The 23,288-nt window shown below is 42.0% G+C and overlaps 1 protein-coding gene across 20 annotated transcripts in view; it reads left to right on the top strand.

Moving 5' to 3' along the window:
- The window catches only part of ZBTB20 (zinc finger and BTB domain containing 20), a 470,842-nt gene that overhangs the window by 400,442 nt on the left and 47,112 nt on the right, over positions 1-23,288 (top strand). For 17 of the 20 annotated variants that reach the window (XM_021398422.1, XM_021398438.1, XM_021398396.1 and 14 more), the window contains 2 exons: positions 13,171-13,267; positions 19,821-20,008. The gene's annotated coding sequence lies outside the window, so the exon portion shown is untranslated. Of the gene's footprint in view, positions 1-13,170; positions 13,269-17,633; positions 17,681-19,820; positions 20,009-23,288 lie in introns of those variants that run through there. The other 3 variants (XM_021398415.1, XM_021398406.1, XR_002439293.1) reach the window with 2 other exon arrangements.

The following is a 23,288-nucleotide window of genomic DNA, read 5'->3' on the forward strand; positions in this document are numbered from 1 at the left end:
GATTACTAGATAGTGAAAGCAAATTAATTTTACTTCCTACAGAAAAGGTAAGAACATCTTACCCTAGGGCTGTAACACAGTCAGCTCATCATGACTGCATGATACTGATAAACTACAGTTTACAACTCAGCAGGTTTCTTGTTTGATTTGTTTTTTTCACTTGCTTGGGTCTTTGGACTTTTCACAGTAGGCTTGTGGCTGCTCAGCCATCGGCTTTTATTTGATAACAAATAAAAGCACTAGTCCAATTTTTTCCCCAGTTGTACTCACAGAAATCTGTCTGAGATCATATGAGTTCTACAGACTAACTTATTTGGAGGTCATCCAGGAAAGCCAGCGTTCAGTTGTTGACCAGCCCGATCAGTTTATGTGTTCGAACACAATTTAGCTTTAGTTCAATTCTGACTTTACTGTCAGGCAGTTGGTGGATCCAAGACTGGAATAAGCAAGTCGCTTGATCCCACAATACAAAAGTGTTGATGAATGTCCGCAGATTTTGAAACAAGCAAATAACAGTTCCTCCAAAGATACTGGTTATATGGTACAACTTGGTCAGAAATAGACAAAGAACGAGAGTCTCACATCTGATCCATTCAGCCTTACTGTTTTCAAATACTTCCAACAAACTTTCAAGAAACATTATTGAAGCTGACAAAGATAATAGCTTTAGAAATAACAGCTTAAGAAAAATATTTTTCTTCGTTATCCATTCAGTTTTTAACTATTTATTATGTTCTCTGAATGTGAAGAGATGAACCTAAACTTAACTCTCAATTCTGAAAAATCTAGAAGTCAAACTGACATTTCCGAATCCCTGACTATGATCCATCTCTTAAACCAAGAGAATGTAGCAGTCTGGAATGGCTGAAGTCTGGCTCTTATGTTGGTAATACTGTACAATCCAAACTCAGATGCCAAGGTATGCTGGTTGATGGTTAGAGAGGTCAGAAGGAACTTGTTTCTTTGGAAAACCTTATAAAACAGCCTGGAACCCGTTCATCTTCATTTTTCTCTTCCTTTGAAGAGTTTTGAGTTTTTTATTAAGCAGCCTCATGATGTTACAATTGATGGACCTGAGAGCACATTTCTCTACTGCAAAATTTTGTCCCATTTGGCACGAGGACAGACAGTTGATGTCTCACTGAACAGCAGCAACGTTTCTGGAGAGAATTTCTTCCTTGGCCTCCTACTGAAAGTTTAGAATTTTTGTGAGGCCAGTGTAATCCTTAGAAAGTCCTCCTTTCAGCAGACCACTAGTGGATTACAATACAAATAGTATTTTCAAGATAAAGAAGTTTCATTGGAAGATCTAATTTCTGATTTTCAACATTTTCTATTAGCCTTACAGTAATGAATGAGTTGCAGATTTTCCTTCACTCTTCCAAGGAGAGAACTGAGGAGAGAAAAACACAATGGTTTGACAGAGCTATGGAAAGTAACAGTTTTATTAAAATGTGTGCCTTCTCTAAGAGACAGATGGAGAGCTCATGTCTAGCAAGAGTTAAGCTTTCCAGTCAGACTCCAGTGATAGTCTTTGCCATTTAATGCTCTTTCAAAACCAAATGCTGCTGTTGCGTTTTCTTTCTCTCCCTCTTGCTGCTTGGGCTGTGAAGCAAATTGTATGTACTGGACTGGTTTCTCGAGGCAGTAAATGAAAAAAATGGCATTTTAAAATAATAGTTGCCAGGTCCTGCAGCTCAGAACTGTCATACTGCATGTTAAAAGCTCTCTCCTTCCCAGAAGTGAGGTGTAAAAAGTAATATGAATATTTGTGTGTGAGTGCATGTGTCTGGGTCTGGGACACAGACAGATTCCCTACCTGGAAATGGCTTGCTATTATTAGATATTCAGTTACCAGGGGTTATGTAAGACAATTGAAGCTCTGTTTTTTAACAGAGACATGATTCATGCTACTTGTAGTAACACTAACCACCTCCAAACGAGACAGAAAGCAGACACAGACAAAAGGCTGAAGAAATCAATGCTGGCTGAACACAGCCATTCTCCTGATACCTTCTCCCTCTCCAGCAGCTGTCAGGTTATCGGCAGCAGAGTTTAATGCTAATTCTGAAATCACCTGGTGTTACCAAGCCGATACACCTGTACCCGTGGCCTTTGCAGGGAGCAGCTGAGGCTGTAGGCACTGGGACAGGGGACAGTGCTGGGCATGCTTTGCCATGTCCCCAGCAGTGTCTCTGGTGTTCTGCAGGATGCTGAAGGAGCTGTGAGCAGAACTAACACTCCTACTCTATTTTCTCAGTTACTCCAGCTGGGAAGGCTGGAACCAAAACAACTTTTGGCTCTTCTGCCATTAACACTTCTACAGTCATTTTTATAGTAATGTGGAGGGAGAGTCGAGACCTGGAGTAGCTTTGAATTCTGCCGGTATTCTTCATTAGAGCAAATTGTGAAATCTTATTGAACTAGAATAACTCTGAGCTCCCCTGCAGCTAACATTCCTGATTCATCTCCTGTGGTACTTCTTGCTGGTTGTGGTGGAGATTAGAATATCTGCAAGCTCCTTTGTGATTTTGTTCAATGGAGCTGTTTTCATATGGCAGTTTCTGTTGGGAGATAGCAGGAGTAAGGTAGCTGCCAGACTGTCTACAGTTAAAGATCCAGTCTCTTTGTAACAGGGAAAAAACAGGTTAAGTTCAGAACACCAAAGTGATTGCTGATGGGGTATTTATCTACAGCATGTAACTTTCCAGAAATAAAAGGTGGGGCAGTTGCTGTCAGGGCCCCTCCAGCCATTGCCATTCCCTACTATGTCTCCTCTTGGAAGACTGGATCTTCTGTAAAATTGCATTTCAGCAACATCTAAACCATCCTGTGTAGTAACTTCTGGTGCCAAGGAAGAAGATTCTAAAGATTTGGAAATGGTCTTTTTAGCACGCAGGAGACAGCCCTCCTACGTTAGCAGATCTTATCATCCAGCAAAAGAGCCAACTGCCTTCAGTTTCATTCAAGAAAGTTTTGAAATGACCGAAGAAATAGCCTTGAAGAGGTTCAGAGGAGAGCTGAATTCAAATACATCCCAAGAGTTCATCATTTGCTAATAATGCGATAAGAAAAACAAAAATTATTGATACATTATTTTCCTTAATGCATTATGCTATATATATTGTAGAGAGTAGAAACCACTTCAGCATCTATTAATGTTAGTAATCATTCTCCATCAGCCACACTGAATGAAGTTTTAGGAGAAAAATGTGCTTTAAAAATGGCATTTAGTCATGACTCTGACCTTTCCTGGCACTGGGTATTTAAAACCTGGATCAGGTGGCACTGACATCTCTACATTTCAGATACACTTACAAAAAATCCTTTTTTGATGCAGCTGATACATAACTTAGAAAAGCAAATAATTATCACAAATATATATCACACCTCAGGACACATTGCTGTCAGTGACTTGACATTTCAAATGATGAGTTTCACAAATGTGCATAACCATCAGATTTGATTGAACAGTGTTTTAGAATAATTCACATGTTCGTCTAGAACTTTTTTCATTGTGTTTTGGCACTGAAGCATGAAACAGGAAATCTGCAGTGGGTTTCTCTTTGCTTTTGAGGAAGTGAACGCTTTGATCAGTTCTACGTACTCCAAGGCTGCAGTCAGTTATTCCTCAATGGATAACGAAACCAAAGCCCAGAGTGACTCTGTTTCTCTGTGGATCCTGTGTGATATTTTATATATAGTTTTTGACATAAATCAAACACGCTTTCATTTGTACAGTTTGAGGCCAGAGGCAGTGAGCACACAAGAATGGTATGCATATTTGGGAAAACATGTTCATGGTTCTTTTTACCTAGTCTTTTCACTTTGTTGGTTACTGGCTCTTTAATGATTGACTTGCAGGGGAAATCTTCAGAGACTGGAGACAGTCAGCAAAAACATCAACAAAAAAACTTGAAATCATTTGAGTATGTTTCTTGACTGTCAGTAACATCATTGTTTAGCTCTGCATGTGGGCAGTGATAAATCTTAAAACTTAAGGAAGATTCCTTGCCTCAAACATGATCTTTAATCATAGAATCACAGAATTGCAGGGGTTGGAAGGGATCTCAAGAGATCATCGAGTCCAAACCCCCTGCTAAAGCAGGTTCCCTACAATAGGCCACACAGGTAGGCATCCAGATGGGTCTTGAATATCTCCACAGAAGGAGACTCCACAACCTGTCTGAGCAACCTGTTCCAGTTCTCTGTCACCCCTACTGTAAAGAAGTTCTGCACATTAGTACGGGACTTTCTATGTTCAAGTTTTGGCCATTGCTCCTTATCCTATCGCTACACAACATCGAGAATAGCCTGGCCTCATCTGTTTGCCTTCCACCTCCCTTTAGATACTTATAAACATTTAGCAGATCCCTCTTCAGTCTTCTTTTCCCCAGGCTGAACAGACCCAGGTTACTCAGCCTTTCCTCATACGGGAGATGCTCCAGGCCCTTAATCGTTTTTGTGGCCCTCTGCTGGACTCCTTCCAGGAGATCCTTGTCTTTTTTGAGCTGGGGAGCCCAGAACTGGACACAGTAGTCTAATGTGGCCTCTCTAGGGCAGAATAGAGGGGGAAGATAACCTCCCTTGACCTGCTGGCCATGCTCTTTTTAATGCATCCCCGGATCCCATTGGCCTTCTTGGCCACAAGGGCACACTGCTGGCTCATGGCCAACGGGTTGTCCACCAGGATCCCCAGGTCCTTCCCCACAGAGCTCCTCTGCAGCAGGTCAGCCCCTAACCTGTACTGATGCATGTGGTTATTCCTCCCCAAATGCAAGACTCTACACCTTGCTCTTGTTAAACCTCATCAGGTTCCTCCCTGCCCAATATAAATATAATATAAATCTTCCTCTAAGCAAAGGCATCACTAGATTAAGTAGCAAGTTTCTTCTTCTCCTTCTAAAGCAAGAAGCATAATAAAAGCTCAATGAGAGAGGAGAATTCCACTAATAGGATTCTAACTGGGGGGAGGGAGTAAAATGTAAACAGTATCTCTCAGTTTCTGCAGACAACAAGCCTTGAAGGATCAGAGTCTGATTGCTATGATTTTTATCAGTTACCATTTTGTGTCACCTTCCAAACTTACACAAATACAATTCAGATTTGTGATTGATAAGAAATACAAATGTGATGGCCAGGCTTTGGATACGTCAAACGCTATAGCACTGAGACCGTGAGGGGAGGGGATTATGTTAGAACCAGTGCCAGTAGTGTAGAGAGTGTAACATAATTGTGTTACATGTTGAGATTATGCAGTCCCTGCAACTAGGTAACAGTACATTATACATGTGCAATCCTGGTCGCTGAAACCTTTTTCTGACGACATTCAGTACTTTCTGCAGTTTGCCAGCATCTATGGGAATAAGAGTTTCAGAGTTTATGATAAAGTATTTGCAAGGACACCAGTCAATCATTCCACAGCAATGTGTAAGGGAGGAGGAAAAAACTCAGCTCATTCTCTTCATATGCTTTCATTGTTTTTGTTCTTTCTGAAAAATAATGTCCTTTCAGATTTCGTTTGACATCTCCATGATGTTGAACAGATTCGGAGAAATCACCAATATTTTGACAGGGTTCCTTGGCAATGAAATGTTCATGAAGCTCATCTGTCATGAGCTAATCTGGCTCATCTAGCCAAAGCAGTGGCTTAGGCAGATATATTACTATAACAATTTAATTTCTACACATTTTCTTCATCTCGGTGATTGCAGTGATGGCAACTCATATTTCAGTGGCAGAAACATTGGCGATGACTGCAGCACAACAATACTTTTGTTTTTCTTGTGAGAACCTTGCTTAAGTGGAGCAATACAGTGTCACATTGTCCAAGTGCCTTTTTCTTGGTGACAAGGCAATATTCTGTTTGTGCTGGCCATCTTCGGTGGTCATGGCTTTAAAACCCCTTACCTTCATCCCCTCCAATCAACATTTTGAGTTTCATACCATAGTGCTCATGGATTGTAACTTACAGTATCAACATGGAGCTTATTATAGAATCATAGAATCCTTAGAGTTGGAAGGGAGCTTTGAAAGTCATCTAGTCCAGCTCCCCCGCAATGAACAGGAACATGCGCATCTCGATCAGGTTGCCCAGGGCCTGATCCAGCCTTACCTTGGAAGACTCCAGGGATGGGGCATCAACTGCATCTCTGGGCAACCTGTTCCAGTGCCTCACCACCCTCACTGTAAAAGACTTCCTTATATCCAGCCTAAATCTACCCTTTTTAAGCTTGAAACCTTGTTCTGTCACCACAGACCCTGCTAAAGAGTCTGTCCCCTTCTTCCCTGTAGCTCCCTTTTAGACACTGAAAGGCCGGTCTCTGGTCACTTTGGAGACTTCTCTTCTCCAGGCTGAACAGCCCCAGCTCTCTCAGCTTGTCCTCATCGGAGAAGTGTTCCATCCCTTGGATCATTTTTGTGACCCTCCTCTGGACATGCTCCAGCAGATCCATGTCTCTCCTGTACTGAGGACTCCACATCTGGACACAGTTCTCCAGGTGAGGCCTCACCAGCACAGAGTAGTGGGGCAGGATCACTTCCCTTGACCTGCTGGCCACACTGCATTTTATGCAGCCCAGGATACAGTTGGCTTTCTGGGCTGCGAGGAGACATTGCTGGCTCATGTCCAGCTTGCCATCCACCAGTACCCCCAGGTCTTTTTTATCAGGGCTGCACTCAATCCTTTCATTCCCCAGCTTGTGTTGGTAGTGGGGGTTGCCTCAACCCAGGTGCAAGACCATACATTTGGATTTCCTGAACCTCATGAGGTTCACCTGGGCCCACTGCTCAAGCCTCCCTAGGTCCCTCTGGGTGGTATCCTGTCCCTCTGGTGTGTCAACCGCACCCCACAGTTTGGTGTCATCAGCAAACTTGCTGAGAGTGCACTTGACCCCACTATCCATGTCATTGATGAAGATATTACAGAGTATCAATCCCAGCACTGACCCCTGTGGGACACCACTCATCACTGATCTCCATCCAGACACTGAGACACTGACCACCACTCTCTGGACTCAATCCTGCAGGCAGTTCTTTGTCCATTGAACAGTCCAACCATCAAATCCATATCTTCCCAATTAGGAGGGAAGGATGTTGCGGGGTACTGTGTCAAAGGCCTTACTGAAGTCAGATAGATGACATCAGTGGCTCTTCAGTTTACCGTTGATGCAGTGAAACCATCATAAAAGGCCACTAGTTCGGTCAAGCAGGATGTGCCCTTGGTGAAGCCATGCTGGTTCTCCTGTATCACCTTCCTGTCTTCCATGTGCCTTAGCATGGCTTACAGGAGGATCTGCTCCATGATCTTTCCTGGCACAGAGGTGAGACTAATAGGTCAGTAGTTACTGGGGTCATCAGTTTTACCCTTCTTAAAAACGGGTGTGATGTTGCTTTTTTTTTAAGTCACCAGGGACTTCACCTGATTGCCATGACTTTTCAAATGTCATTGAGTGGCTCAAACTGCTACGATTAATAATAGGTATCTAGAAAATGAGCGCTTAAAACTCAACAACACTAGCACCATACAAGGAAATTAGTCTGTTCCCTGGAAGGTTTGTGTATGTGCAGTTTCACTGAGCAGAGAATGTTTACTCTGTACTTAAAACCAGCACCAGTAAATTCATGGCCTTACATATCTGCCTCAGTCATGCCCCACTTTAGTGAATTGTTTTAAAAAGTATGCAATTTTATTTTGCAATACATTGCATACATTTGCAATTCAAGATGCAATTGTGATGGCTCTGTTGTAGGGATATAGAGAATTCTGTTATTATACACAACAATATTTTGCCAGAATAATTTAAAAATAATAACCATGTATGTAACTATGCAGACATCCACATATATATGGTTGCCATATATACATACACCTAACTATATGTACAGCCGCATTTCTTCTCTTTACCACTTGTGAGAAGACAGCTTATGGTCTGACACACTGTCATGGTTCAGTCTGGCACTGTAGCTTTTTGTGTTCATGTGGATGTCCGCCTTGGTGTTACACTGGCCTTACAGTGATCTGCTTCTGCTCTGATTAAGTCTCCCAGCTACTGACTAAACATTGCCTCTTCCAGTTACCAGTTTTCTTTACCATTTCAAATCAGGTATGCAAAGTCCCAACAGATACCTAACACTACTTTACTAAGTAGCACCAAAGAAGAGTTTAGCTGTGCCACCTTTCCTCTCTTGGTTCTTTCTGGTGAGGCAGAAGAAGCAACCATTGACTCTGATCTCTGAAGTTTGGCTCTGCATGGGTACCATCTAACCCACTTCTCTGCAAGAGTTGGGTTTATACACCTGACACATCAAACGCACTGAGATCTTTACTAGTGAAAAAATAGGGAGCATCTCAATTTATTTGTTAAATGGGAGAGAACATTGTAGAGAGAGGCCTTGTATGACAGCCGAGGGCAGGAGAGGACAGCCATTCAGTGCAGGGAGCAGAGGGGAAGGTTAGTAGAAGAGCTGTTTGTCCTTTTGGACCTCAGCTCTCAAGAGTAGTTAGCTTTTGCATTAACAATTCCACTTGCAAAATAGCAAGAGATCTCAGCAAGAATCAGCAGATGAAAGTGATACCCAGAAAATGCCTTTTCCAAGTGCCAAATTCAAACTGAAGAAAAGAGTTGCCTGTTAAGAGAAGTGGAATTTTATACTTTCAGATAAAAGGGAGTGAGAGAAGGGAAAAAGAAACAGATACAGAAAAGTCATAGAGAGTGTGTGAGACAAACACTGGGAACATGACGTAGACATTGCTACAAACTACATTGCTATTCCAGAGTTCAGTAAGAACCCCTGGGACTTCAGGGAGAGGTTTTTTCTCTAGTGCTTTTGAAAATATGCCCTTCTGGGAAATTGGCCTTTACTAGGCTACAGCAGTTCAGCCTCTTTAAACAGATTTTCTGCGAATGTCTAATCCATTAACAATTTAATTTCTGGATTTCAGGCCCCATTATAGATAGTGGACATACAGTGCTTCCAGCAGGGTACAGCAATGAACAGTTTCCTCTCAAAGATGAAGGTGTGACTGCTGAGAAACAATCATGCTATGGTCTTCTGATAGTGTAACCTGTGCTGGTAAATGTTTCTGCTTTCTGTGGCACGCATTCTGGCCTCTAACTGGGAAGGTGTTTTGTGAAAAGTCATGCATCTTGATCTCTGTTGAAGACATGGAAGTTGGATATCTACAGGTAGCTGACATCCTACCTTGTTCGCCTAACATAAATGCTGCGGTCTGCCCTAGTCAGAGGATGTGCCTTCTTTTGGAAAAGAAACAGTAAAATGCATCTGGAATCACCCGCTTCATGCAACAAGTTGACTTCTGAGTCACACATGTTGACGGCTAACACTGATGTTCACATCTTTTCCTTCTTGTTGCTGCTTTAAAAATATCACCTAAAATGCTACTCCTGGAGAGAAAAATTGGCCATGAAAGAATTGCATTTAGCCTAGGCAGCTTAGTCTGAAAATATATCCATGATTGTGAAAGCGTCATTTAGAATTGACCCCACCTTACTCAAGAGACCTGTACAATATGTGGATTAAGATCAAACGTGCTTACTTCTGTGGCACTAGCAAGTTCTTATTTTCCTTTGCCTCGTGACAGACTGTGCTGTGCCAGTGCAGCAAATAATAATGAGAAATAAGCTCACAAGAAGCTCATCTTTTAATTTTTTCATTACTCAGGATCACACAGAAAGCAGAAAGGAGCTGGCTTTCCCTGAAGATATCAGAGAAGAAAGTATTACAGGGATAAAATAAATAGCAATTAACTAAAAAATTGAGCCTTCTTGATCAGGAGTCACTAAGAGAAAGTAACAGAAGACTGTGGTACCAGGTCTCAAGCCCATGCACAAAGAGAAAGAGCTGTTCCACTGATTGTCTTGCACAGGTCAGACATGTGGGTGCTCCTAACTAATATGGAATAATGAGAGTTTGGTGATATCTCTGAGAGGAAAGAGTGGATTTAGGGGCAGAGACAGAAATGTCCTACAAGGAACAAACCTGGAAAAAGCAGTTTTCAGGACTGAGCACCAGCAGGAAATTGATGTTGATAGTATTTCAGTCAGCTGTAAAGGAAATATTGTGGTGGTGTGTTGCCTAGAGATCAGAGTCAGGCCAATACTTGCTTATGTGTGTTTTAAGTAATAGAATATGACAGAACGCATCAGATCAATGGTGCTGATTAATGAACAACTACGGAAAGGTAGCAAATGAGATGAAAGAGTCAAGACACAAGTTTGAGGAGGAGGGAGGAGGAGGGTCAGTGCATCAGAATATGGAGTTATGTTTTGGGAGCCCATTAATCATCAGCATTACTATGTAAAGTACCATATTTTCTGCCGACATTGTGCCCACTGCATCTCCACTGAAGCCACTATGGAAATTGACCTAAAGTGTACATCTTAAATTACAACCTGTATTACATCAAGGCCATTGTAAAATAGATATTCCTTAATAAAAACAGTAATACAATTACTGTTACTTACACCCTCTAAATTAGTTAAAACTTGGGAAGAGCAAGGTGGAATGAATGTGAAGATATATAAAATGCTAAAGTTAGTATTATTTGTGAAAATATTAAAGAAATAACAATCTGCACTTCTGGAATGTATTCATCCAGAAAAATTATCCTCTATGATCTTAATTAAGAACACAGTACCTCGTGGAGCAGAGAAGTTAATGTTTTCCTGTTCTGAATAGAGGAGCCCGGTTAGATACGGGAAAAGTGACTTAACCCAGTGTCACACATCCCATTCTTCTGCTGTCCTGTTTGTCTCTCTTTTTACCCACTCTTCTCATGGTCAAAAATCTTTTTCCTCTCATTTTTCTGTAGCTAGGTTAAGGCTTTTAGAACATGTTGAAGTGTTTCCTTGTCTGTTAATCTTCACATGTCTTACGAATCCATCAGCATTGCTGATTTTATGTGCTTAAAATGTACCTAACAACTGTGGATGATCTCAGTGCTTTATGTTCATCACATTGGAGGAAAAGAGATGCATCTTCCCAAGCCATAGAAAAAATGATGGAGAAAAATGGAGATATTCTAAGTGCTTATTTCCACAGGGGGTTTGGTGTGCAGATTTTATAGAAGGCTTTGAACAGCCCATCTCTAACAACTTGTCTCTCCGACCCTTGATGTCAAGCCAGATTGAGTGCTAGGCAGCACTACAACAGAGAGCCACTTGGACTGGAATCCCAGCGACTGGAAGAAAAATAAATGACACACAAAGAGAGATGTGACAAAATATGCAGGATTAGTACATTCAGTTCCTTAGGCTTCTCTTGTGTGAAATTAGGAGTGAAGTGAGCAGGAGTTCTGCCGAAGTAAAGACTGAAGACCTGATCCTGTGATTTTTTTACTTCTAGCGCAAGTTAAAAATGCATGTCGACTGAAGTAGTGGGCAGTCTTCAAGCCGTGCAGGATATATGCCTTAAAAAGAGGAGGAATAGTCAGATAAAAGACAGACTGATGTGTGCAAAGTGGATACAAGAAGTAAGGTCAGCGTTAACAGAATAGGTGGAGCACATATGGAAGTGGAAAGGAGAGTCTGAAAGTAAGCCATGCTGAGTGTTAGCAAGGGCTTCAATCTGCAGAATCGCTGGGCATTATTGCACCTTTGAAATTCAACTCTTTGTGCTGGTCAAAGGTGTCACTGTTTTGTGAAGTTCTTTTGAGCTAACCTGATGCTGGCATATGGTTCCACTCCAAGCTCCGGTGAAAGTCAGAGGTCCAGGCTGAGCTGAGGATTTTTTTTTTTTCTGTTTAAATTTTCTAAATCTGCAATTCAAAGCAGGCTTCAAAAGGGGAGAGTCCAAGAAAACTGGAATCAATGAAAATGTTTTTTGAGTCCCTGTGAAGTGTAGTTGCCAGGTTTTGTGTAGCCTGTTGAAATGGGTATGTAGCATATATCTCAGTTCCCATTAAATATCATCATTACAAAATGTGTAAATTGAACATAAAACTGAATGTATATTTTGTGAAGCACATTATTATAGTATCATCTAAAATCCTTCATTGTGTCTGCTGGCACTCATTCCAGTGTTCCTGCTGCACTAACAGTGGGGTTTTTTTTTTATTGTGTTGCATTTATGGGCATAAATTCCAGCTTGCACAGTGACATTAACTACCTGTGAAATAACAATTACATCTCTTATCATTTTTTGTTCACCTTCCTGATTTCTTTGATAAAGCAAATATTTGCTTTTCTTGTCTGATCGGAGTAGGCAAAATTATTTATTCATGGAAATAGCACCATTGGCTTCACTGTGGGTAGGACTGAATATAGTGATGTCCCAGGAGTTCCTTGCATAAGTGAAGTAAGCAGGATTTCATTCTGTCTCTGGATGTTAACTTCAGAAATACTTCCAACGTCCACAATGAGCCACCCAAAGATTATAAGTTAGCAAATGAGGAGTTCTGTTAGTCTAGCAAAGGATTCAGATCCCCCCCAAAAATGTAAATACCCCCAAAAACTTAGGTCTGGGTGGTAAAATCACCCTCTAATAAATATTGGAGCTGAGGTTTCTCTTTGGATTCACTTCTGTATTAGTCCATTGAGTCCAACTCCCTCTTTAGCTCAGAACATTTCATCCATAAAGCTGCTCCTGAGCTGAACCTTCACTGGAAGGCTGACAATCAGATATTTCACTGCTCTCACTGCAATGGACCTGATGGGAGATGAGTGGGGTTTTTGCTTTGATATGAGCCATCACTGTTGTGATGCAAAGACAGCAAAAGAAGTGAAGGAGTTTATTTTCTTCCTTTTCCTACCTTTTAGTTTTGAGGAAGTGTTCGTTGCTGCTCTGAACAGGACCGGCCTTGTTCTGATGAGGTGCATTTTAGTGCCAAGTTTGTGCTAGCTCTCCATTGCTTTTCTGTGCTCATGCCATCAGAGTGAGCAACTTCTCAGCAATGAATCCTACTGATAGCATTTTGCTGGCTAGCCCTCCCTGTCCCAACTTCACCGGAATAGGTCGCATGGGCAGCCTGTGGAAGCTGGGAGCCGATTCCGTTGTCGTTTACAGCTAGGGCTGGAGAGACTGAACCAGGCTCCAGCCAGCTTTACTGACAGTGGAGAACGCCAGTTATCATTGCAGCGAGTTTTCTTGCTCTCAATAAATAATTATTATTTCCCCCCTGACCTTTCCTTTCGGTTCTTTGCGTTGCAGACACAGCCTCTCTCTGTTCCCTGCCCCAATGAACGTGTGCACTAGGTCCAAGGCTTGGAGTAATTTACCTGAAGAGTGATACCATTTGGAAACCACTGTAAGTATATTTTATCTCTTATAAAAGACTGCTTGTTTCAGCAAAAAAAAAAAAAAAAGGACATATTTAAAAAATAAAACAAAAACAAACGGCAGCACCTGTGAGCATTACTGATGAGTGTTTTGCTTTTGAAATTTACAAGGAAATATGTGGGCAAAAAATATGTCAATAAAAAACTGTTAAATATTTAAGTCATAGCCTCAGAGCATAGTTCGGCAATGGCTGATGTGCTTGTGTCTCTTAGTTTGGCAGGTTCTACTTGCTTACTGATCTAGTTTGTGCTGTTCTAGTCAGTTCATCAATGTTTGTCTTCAAAGTGTTTATCCTCTTTTTATTCTTATTACTTTTTAATGAGACACCTTTTCTCTTGCTGGTGTTTCGTGCAATGTGGACTGAATTTACTACAACTCCTTAAAGGTTTAAGCTATTCTTTCCAGGCCTCAAGTCATCTCTAATTTGGGCTGGAGTTTCTTTAGGCCATTGCAATTTGGTAAATTTGGCTGGATTATACAGGTAGAGTTGCCTGAGATTCTAAACAATTTTGACTTTGTGTTGTGGTTTTATTATGCTCTGAAACTATCAACTTCATGTTATCTGCATTGTCAGTTTTCCCTGTAGGTCTCATAGCTATGATTTGTTACGATCAGTTCTCAGTGCGTGCCAGTACTGTGGCAGTGTTGCTATAGCCCAGATGCTCTGAGGTTGTAAGTGAGGCAAGTTTTGTAGGCAAGGAGTAACTTTTTTGAGATTTGTGGTTTAGGTGGAGAAATGGACAAGCTGGGGGGCATATCAGCCCCGCTTCAGGTCTGAAACAGATTCAGCAAATTTCAATCTAAGTTTAACTTAATCTTGAGTTTAACTTAATTATGTTAATCAGTCTCCTGTAAGGGATTTTGGAGTTTATTTCACTTTTCTGCATTGATTAAATTTTCCAGGCTTTTATTGCATGAGAACACTGGGCCTCTCTTGTCAGCTCTCCATGCCTCCCATTCTTGCTTTGCAGTGTTCTGCTGGGATTTCCCTTTCATATTACATTTTATGGCGATGTTTTCAGGAGTTTGTGTTTTCCACTGTATGACACAAACTTGCAATCAGAGATTTTAAACAAACTGCCAGTCATGTAGCTATAACAGCATGAAGATCAATGTGGCTGCAAAATCATGAGAGAAGCCGTGTGAATATTCAGGCAGTCAGTCTGTGCAGGACTTCTTACTGCTGAAGCAACACTTCTGGCAGGAAAACTGGGATGGCTCAGGTGGTTTAAAGCAAGCTTGTCTGGGGAAGCTTCACTTGTGGTTCTTGTCTTCAGTCTCCCTGAATTTTGAGGTGAGGGCTCTGGGCAGATATGGCACTTCTGTTGGGCCTTTTTTCTTTTTTTTTTCTTTTTTTTTATATATATATATATATTCAGTGATTGTACTCATCTCTCTCTCCTTCACTCTGTCAGTTTCTAAATATGTATTGTCAGTGTCATGTCTGGAAGAGACACAACACTGGCAGTGATAAGCACTGATATCAGGAGCTGTGTTAGGCGCGTACAGACAGAGGAAGAACGTGCAGCACAACACTCAGGGAAAAATACTGCTTCAAACCAAACGTGAACTGTTTTCACACCTTCATATTTTTAGGATATGAAAAGCCAGGGTTTTAAAATTATAGATAGTCTGTGTGAAGATTAGAGACACCAGTGAGTTAAGCATCTGGCTTGGGCACTAAAGGCATCTCTGACCTGAGGGCAGTTACTTGAAGGTGATGCCATATCCGCTAAGAAGAGAAATAATGCCAGGGACATGGATGGGCAAATTCAACCAGCAGCAGCATTCGTAACATCAGCAACCCTGTGGCATATTCCCTCCATACTGTTTAGTATGCGATGAACAAAGGTCTGGTTGGTGACCCAGCCTTCCCTGTATTCAGAGGCTGAAAACTGCCTCATTATTGTTCATTATGTAGCATTATTCTCATACAGTCACATTATCATAGCTTCCCCTGAGAGCCAGGATACTACTGTGTGTTCTGCACAGCTACACAGGATCCAAGACCTGAGCTAATTTGTTCTTTGCTAGCCTGGTGTTTCAGCAGGACAGAGAGCTGCCCTCTCTGTAAGGGTAGGTTCAAGCATTAGCTGTAGCCACCCTGTGAAAAGCACTTGCAGCTCTACAACATAGGTTGCCTGTTTTTGACAGAGACCAGATTTAGGGGTTCAGATGTGAGAACATGCTAACCTATCACAGGGGAATTCATCCTAAGCTCAAGCAATGGTTGCAAGGGCAATGCATGCAAAGAAATCATGTGCAGAGCAAGTGGAGGGCTAGGGGCAAGAAGGTTACATGCATGAGTGGTAGCAAGAAGAGGTAAGGTTAGCAGGGGTTTTAAAGGTGTTCCAAAGCTCAGTGGTGGCAATGTTTCTAGATAGCTTAGGATATCCAAAACATTACGTTCTGCCTTGAAATTAAACAGAAAGGGTCCTATCCTACTTTGCAGCCAGTGCCATCACTGCAGTAAATGTGATTTGTCCACTATCTGAGACCTTAGTGTGTGATACTGTAGCACTGAGGTAGATGGAAAGGAGGGAATACCTCACTACAATGAAGACAGTGACACAGAAGTTTGGGGAAACAGAAATTAAAAGCTGGCAGGGATTCCTGTTTTACACAAGAGCTAGAAAGCACTAATGCACACAGTTTAGTTCAGGGATGTCAGTGGTTGCAGTTAGGCTGATACTGAGTATTAATGATCATGCAGTTAAGAAAGAAAATGTATTGCAGATGGTGTAAATAAACATAATGAGAAGTAACACAGTAAAAACAAAGGAATGCTGAAAATGAATACCAACAAAAGAAAAGTATCTGGACATAGGACATAATTTAAAGAGATGAGCAGGTAGGATGTTTAGGACTGGACTGAAGAAACATCTTATAAATCAGTAGTAGATAAGAAATCTGTAGTGACTCTTAAGATTCAGATTAGCTTGGAAGGGTCATGTCATTTCTGTCCTCAACTTCTGGGAGTCTTTCCATCTGCTTCATATACTGATGCGCCCTTCCTTTCTTTGCCATGTTGGCCTTCTGCTGTCCTTCACAAGAAGCAAAGATGATATATAGCCTTCTGATGGTTTTAAGGAGGAGTGCAGTACTTGGAAGGGCTTGTGGTGCACCTAAGTGTAGAGAAGGAGCACAGAGATAACTGGAGGTTAGACCAGATTGCCGTGCTCCAAAGGCAAATTCCCAAGTCTTCTGCAAATATTTTCAGCTTTCATTGCCCTAAGCAACAAGTAAATAGCAAAACTCTTGTTTCCAGGATTAGTCTAAAGAGGACGTACTCACATGAACTCAAGTAACAAGGTAGGCTGACTTTCACAACAGAAATAATCACACAAGGCTGAGTCAGTGAAGTCCAAAGATAAGCAGTTGTACTTTGGGAAGGCTCCACATTTAATATTTATTACACGCTTCGTTCCCATGCCTACCCCTGTGCTTTTATTTATTTATTTATTTTACATAGCTAAGACAAGTCATACTCTTCCACAGTTAGTGTCCCATTTTACCTCTGGAACAGAGAGATTTATTAGAGAGCTCACTGATGGAAGTGTTCATAGAAGAACTGTGCAATCAGAGAAGAAATTAGGTTGGAAGGGTCCTCTGGAGGTCCCTAGCCCAATTCCCTGCTCAGAGCAGGGCTGACTTCCAAGTTGGATCAGGTTACTCAGGGCCTGGTTCAATTAAGTTTTGAAAATCTCCAAGGATGGAGATGCCACAACCTGTCTTGTCAGCCGGATCTGGTGCTTAACAACTCTCCCGGTAAAGAATACAGCAATAAGATAGCAATATAGACTGTGTAAATGAATGTATGAATACTTAATTAGAACATATAGGTGAAGATCATAGCAATAGGAGCTTTTTGTACGTGAGATAAGGTAGAACAAAAGGATAACAATATACTCACAGCAATTGGAGCATTTTTCTGGTTTTGCCTATTTTCTCTTGCTAACAACTGCAATCTGACATTGCAGACTGCAGAAGAACCACATTTGGGTTTCTTCATAGGCTGTTTCCCTTGCTGATACTTCCTCATGTGGAAGCCTTCATTCCCTTCAGGTAGTACTGAGCCACAGGGCATGTCTAAGCAGCCTAAGAGAAATGGAGAGCTGCTGTGGAAAGGTATTGCCTTTATTGTCAGTCAGCACCACTGCTTCTCCTCCCATCTTGTTGAGCACAAGTCACCACACTACAGGGTTCTAATGTGGAAAGGTGACGGTGCAAGAGCATCTAGAATACATAGCGCCAGCCTGAAAAATGTGTAGGTTTGGAAACAAAGAAGCAGGATGTGCTGTGCATAGCCTCACTGGTGTCATTTTTATTTCAAGTACAAACGAGTTCTGGGAGACCGATGCAGGATCAGAATGGATTAAAGGTAAGCCTTGGTCAGTGCTAGGTCTGACAACACGCTCTGGCTGTGCTAGCAGCCTACAAGCAGTGCTTGCTCAGGCTGAGCCCCTACCCTACAAATAACAGCACTGTCCTTCTCAAGGGAGACAGCTTTGTGTGAGGATCGAGCTGGAGCCAGAGGCCGTACTCCAAGTGTACAATTTGAGCTAACCCTGGACTGAAAACAGACCTTAAATACGGGAGCTCAGCTTCCACATGCACCCAGAGTCTTAACTTTCTGTATATCCTTTGCTGCCTGGACAAAAGCCATGCTATCTGAAAGCCTCTTGGGTAGCAATGCTGTAAAAAAACACTGATTTATACACACTGCAGTATCCAGCATGTGCTGGGTGCACGTGGGAAAGTCATGGGGTCAGGACATGATACGTGTGAGGGTGTGCAGTGGAAGTTACCAGAGTTAGTATGCCAAGGAGCTACACAAACTGCTAGGAACAAAACACAGGCAGTCTGTACGCTTTGAAATATACATGTTCACGTGCAAGCTGTGCATCTCATGCATCCTCAGCTATGTAGCAAGAGGTGGATCTTGGTGACAGGATGGGAAACAGACGGAGGGATGCCAGAGCTTGGAGTGACAAAAAATGCTATGTTTACTCTTCACGAAAAATATGCTTTTAAATGCTTTCATTTTCCTTCTGTTCAAGATAAAGTAATCCGGTTCAACCCTTAGCTATACCTTTGCAATTTTAAGTAAGGTCCACTTTGTCATCTCCTATTTGTTACCATTTAAATCTGATTTGATGTTGGCCCATCTTGTTTTGAGCATATTGATTATGTATGTGGAGAGTGTAGCAGGCTGTGCCCGCTGTCTGTGGTACGTCTGCTGTGAGGATTTTTAGCCCCATTACTCCAGAACACATTGAGGCTTCCTCAGTCAGCTGTGTTTTCCCTAAAAACTCCCCTGCAAGACCTAAAAGCAGACTTTCTGGACAAGAGGGAGCACTTGGGGTTGTTCGGGCAGCTTAGGGATCCTGCTACTGCGTGCACATTGCCCTTAACTCCTGCAGAGCTTCAGTTTTTCCCCTTTTTTAACTCCCCAGTTTTCCTTCACCTTTCGGTTTTGCTCGGCCTGTGGGTTGTTACAGGCGGGGGACGTGGTTTGTTTATTTCTTTTAGGTCCGTTTAACTTTTGTTTTCTGCTCCTTTCCTTTCTTCCCCGCGCTCCGGCCGAAGTGACACCGCCGGGCACGGCGGCGGCGGCTGCTGCCCCCCGACGGCGGCCGCAGTGAAATGGCGGCGGGCCCCGGCCCTGCCCTCGGCCAGGCCTGCCGCCCTTATATAACGCCTTTATGTAAGCGCCCGGGGTCTCAAAACCCACGGGTTTTGGTGTGTCAACAGCAAGCTGTCCTAGGTGGGATATGGCGAGCTGAGCGTGTATGGGGAAGGAGCCCTTGTCTGGCCATGCAGAGGACCCGCTGTGTGAATCAAAGCCTGTCACATCCCTTCTTTGTGCCTCAGTTTCCCCACCTGTGAAGTGGATGCGGCAATCACTACCTGCTTAATACTTCTAATTCCCTGTGTTTACAAAATGCTGCAAGGAAGGAGGCATTGAGGGCTTGCATGCATTGTGCTTGTAGTACGTTAGTTCAGGCTCCAAAACTTAACGCTTTACTGAGATGACCTCTGCATCTCAAAATTACTTCGGTACTTTTCTCTACAAAACAAGTCTTTTCTCTGATGCATGTTGAACTGAAAACTTGCATATTTATTTGCTTTTCAGACAAATCTATTACATTTCTGTATAACTCTATTCAGAATGCTACAGCCTTGGTTAATGTTTGTCAAACGGAGCACCGACTGTCTAAACCACTGGGACGAGTTTCGCTTTATATGTCATCAGTAGGGGCAGAATGTGGAGCTTCGTGCTTGGCCTCTTTGCTGTAATACAGTCTCAGGGCCATTGCATCAGAGTCAAAACAAGGAGCAGCTTGTTTCCAAACAAGAAGCATGGAGGAGAGTCTTCTCTGCCTCCCTCCCTGTAAGGGAAAAGAGAGGAGGGAGGGGGGTGAGAGGGGGAAAAAGAAAGTTATCTTTAACAGATTCTAAAAATGCCTTTTCCCAAATATGCAGTCAGTCCCTTCAAAGGTCTCTTTGTTTATTTTCAGGAAGAAACCCAAGACAGCTGAAAACCAGAAGGCGTCTGAGGAGAATGAGATTACTCAGACGGGTGCATGCAGCGCCAAGCCAGGCCTTCCCTGCCTGAACCTTGAAGCTGTTCCGTCTCTGAGCCCGGCCCTCATCCACTCACCACATTCACCAACAAACCTACACGCACACACAGGGTCATCTGATTGTGAGTACACCAACGCACTGCTGTGTTGCACTGGGGTTCTTGAAAGCACATTCCTTACTGTAGACCAGGTTTTCCAGCCAGTTGTTCTTTCCATAATGGCACAAGCAGGACTTCCTCAGGGTTTACTTTTTCCCTTCTGTGGGAATTACCTCTGAAGAAGAGTGTTTTGTGATAAGGTCATGATAATGCAGTCAGACAGAGGAAACTGAGAGCATGTTGATGGATCAAGTTGCTGGCTGCTCCTACTTCTTACAAAGTAAAAAGGAAAGACCCTTTGAGCATGTTTCCTTCTAACTAGAACTGTAGTTAATCCTCTCCATACAGTCACATACTTCTCTTTACCCAAGCACATCTACTGACCGGAATTTTCAGCCTATATTGTATTGCGGTTGCAGAAAACAAGTGTCTGGCTCTAACACGCTGCCTCCTAAAGGATTTCCACTTTTACAGGGAGGAGTGTTTCTGTGGATGGAATCAGATTCAATATGTGAGAGTCTGGAAGATCTTTGTAGACCTGTGTTGTTGTACCAGTTTAAGGCCCATGTTTTCAGTGCATTCACTTTCAGATTACTCAACATGGCTTAATTGGCTTTTTTTTTTCAAATGTTCATTTTGTTCCTCCTTCCTCCTCTTCCCTACTTCCAGCCCTCTTCCCTCTCCTCCCCCAGCCCCCCCCCAGAGAAAAGGAATGATTAAAACTGGATTTTATAATGTCAGCACTTATCCTGTCAGGTCTTCAAAACAGCATCATTTCACAATGGTCCATATTTGACACAGTTTACCTCTTTTGTGGTGGTTTTAGGACACCAAAAACTTACAAGGGGGAAAAAAGGAGAAGGAAAGATGATGATGCCAGGTTTCAAGAGCTCAGAAGCCAATCAGACTTTCCAAAGGCCTATAAAAAAAATCAGGGCATGACAATAAAAAATCAGATTAAAAAGTATGTATATTCTTTTCTTTTTTTAATTTAAAAATCTTGCCTCACGGCCAAGCTTGGAAGAAGCTGGGTTATAGCGATCATCACTATCAAAATCACTTTAGCTGCAATTCATTCCTGCTGGCTTCTGACTGTATTCATTCTGAGCTTCTTCTAGAGATCTTGATTTGAGTAGAACTGATAAAAACATTGGGGAGAATTTCCTAAATCTCACCTGGTGATCTGAGGAGAAGAAAGAAGTGTGAAGCAGTTGAGCAGCAGGCTGTATGCAGTTTGATATATATAAGAATTCTCTTCAAATTGGAGATGCCAAACTCTTTGTTAAAGCTGGGGTACAGTTTTGTCTTGTAATGTTTTCTGAAAACAAAAATCTTGTGAAAAGATGCAAAAATGAGCAGAACAACAAGAAAAAATAATCCTTATTTTCAAACAAAGAATCTCTTTATCCCATTCACAAAGATGAAAGAGTTCATTAGTAAATGGGATTTGAAACCTCACACTGATGGTTTCTGACAGTACAAATAGAAACCCATGAAAGCAACCTTAGGACAGAGGCCAGCAGGAATTGTAGGGAACTCAGAGAATGAACTCCTGCTTTTGCTTTCTGAGGTGGCCAAGTTCAGGGGTGAGGAATGTTGGCGGAAAGCAGCCAAGGAGGAGGTGGAACATGCAACTCTTCATACTCTATCTGTTCTATGGACAAGCAGTCCTTTAGACCCCCAAGATTTTAATGGCCACAAATCACCTTCCATTCCTGCTAAATTCACAGTGCCAATATGAATGACAAACTTCAAACCTAGACTAGATGTTCCTTTCACATTGAAGTCAGTTTTTCAAAAAAGTTTAATAATATTTTCAGCATTAATATTGTTCTATCTCGGGAGCTGTTGAAACCTAGTTCCCAAAATACAGTTAGAGTCTACAAAAATTCAAGAAATGCTAAAAACCTCTTGTGGTGTTGATCTGTTAGTTGATTCCTTGTGCTTTGAAACCATTGGAAAAGCTCTCACTATTTTTGATGGGTTATAACCTTCATCAGGCTGTATTTGTTTGGGGCGGTATGCCTATAATTAATGTTTGGCATGTTCTTGCAAAATACCAATGCCAGTTTCTGACATGAAGATAAAATGAGGCAGGATGAATTTATGCCTGCATATTTACTACAGCTGTTTACCATGGTATGTGGTATTTTTTAAATGTTGTTTCAGTCCCTTCTGCTGGAACACATTAATTGACCCAAGCGATTGGTATTTGTAGTTCCCAGTTTTTTAAGGTAGGCTCCCTGTCATTACAAACTCCTTTCCCTTACTCTTTGCCTTGGACTGATTCTTTCCTCTAACACTGGAACCCCTCCTTTTGCCCTTCACTTTCCCTCCTCTCAGAATTATGTTGCCACATTTCTTTGTTCCCCTCAGCTTTTGGGCCTGCAATGATGTCTTCCTTCTTTGGGCCAGCAGCATTTCCTGTCCTCTCTGCCTTCTTGACAATACAGCACCGTTTCTTATCCCTTGTGCCCAGTCCGCTATCCAGCCTCTACCCTTGTGACTGAGCAGATTATATTTCATTCTCAAACTGACACTTTTCATTCTGGTGGGATGTTTTCTAGAGGATGGTAAATATTCTATTTAGAAACTGGGATTAGACAGGATGTCTGACAGGAATTGTTTCATGCAAAATATCAGAAACATCCAGAAAAAGTCAGTATGCAGGGTATTTCCATTCTTGGAAAAGTGTACTGATGTCCAGATGGCTCCATAATTCCTCATTTATGTATCTGGAAAAAAGTCTTGGATTTTATGGACCACCTATTCAAATCAGCTTGAAATCTTCACTGACCATTTTGCATGCACAATCACTAGTGCTTGGCAGAAAACAACACCACATTTATTATGAAAAATATTCATAAGCCTATCTACTTTGAAAAATCAGGGTGCTTTTGGAATGATTCAGACCAAAATACTTTTTCCAAGCATAGAAAATAAGAACTCTGTGATAGCCATCTGCTCCTCAGCCGTAAGGGCAGAGGTGAAGAAAGCCTAAGCAATAGTCTGAATGCCAGTCTTACTGAAATGAGTTCTTAGTGTGAAAAAAGAAAATATGTAAAAGTTGTATGTGATACACAATGCAGTATAGGGCTTAAGGCAGTATATTCTACATGCTGCCTCTTGTGCTACTTCTTCACAATGAAACAGGATTGTTTCTGACCATTTTAGGACTTTGGATTTGATTATAATGTATTTCCAGTGCGGCTGAACCCTTGAAGCAAAATTCAGAACTCAGGAGACATTGTGTCCATTCCCAACTTTTTCAATCTTTGGAAATGCACGGTCAGGCAATGCAGTT

The sequence above is a fragment of the Numida meleagris genome, chromosome 1 (genome assembly GCF_002078875.1).
Source record: "Numida meleagris isolate 19003 breed g44 Domestic line chromosome 1, NumMel1.0, whole genome shotgun sequence".
Lineage (NCBI taxonomy): Eukaryota > Metazoa > Chordata > Aves > Galliformes > Numididae > Numida > Numida meleagris.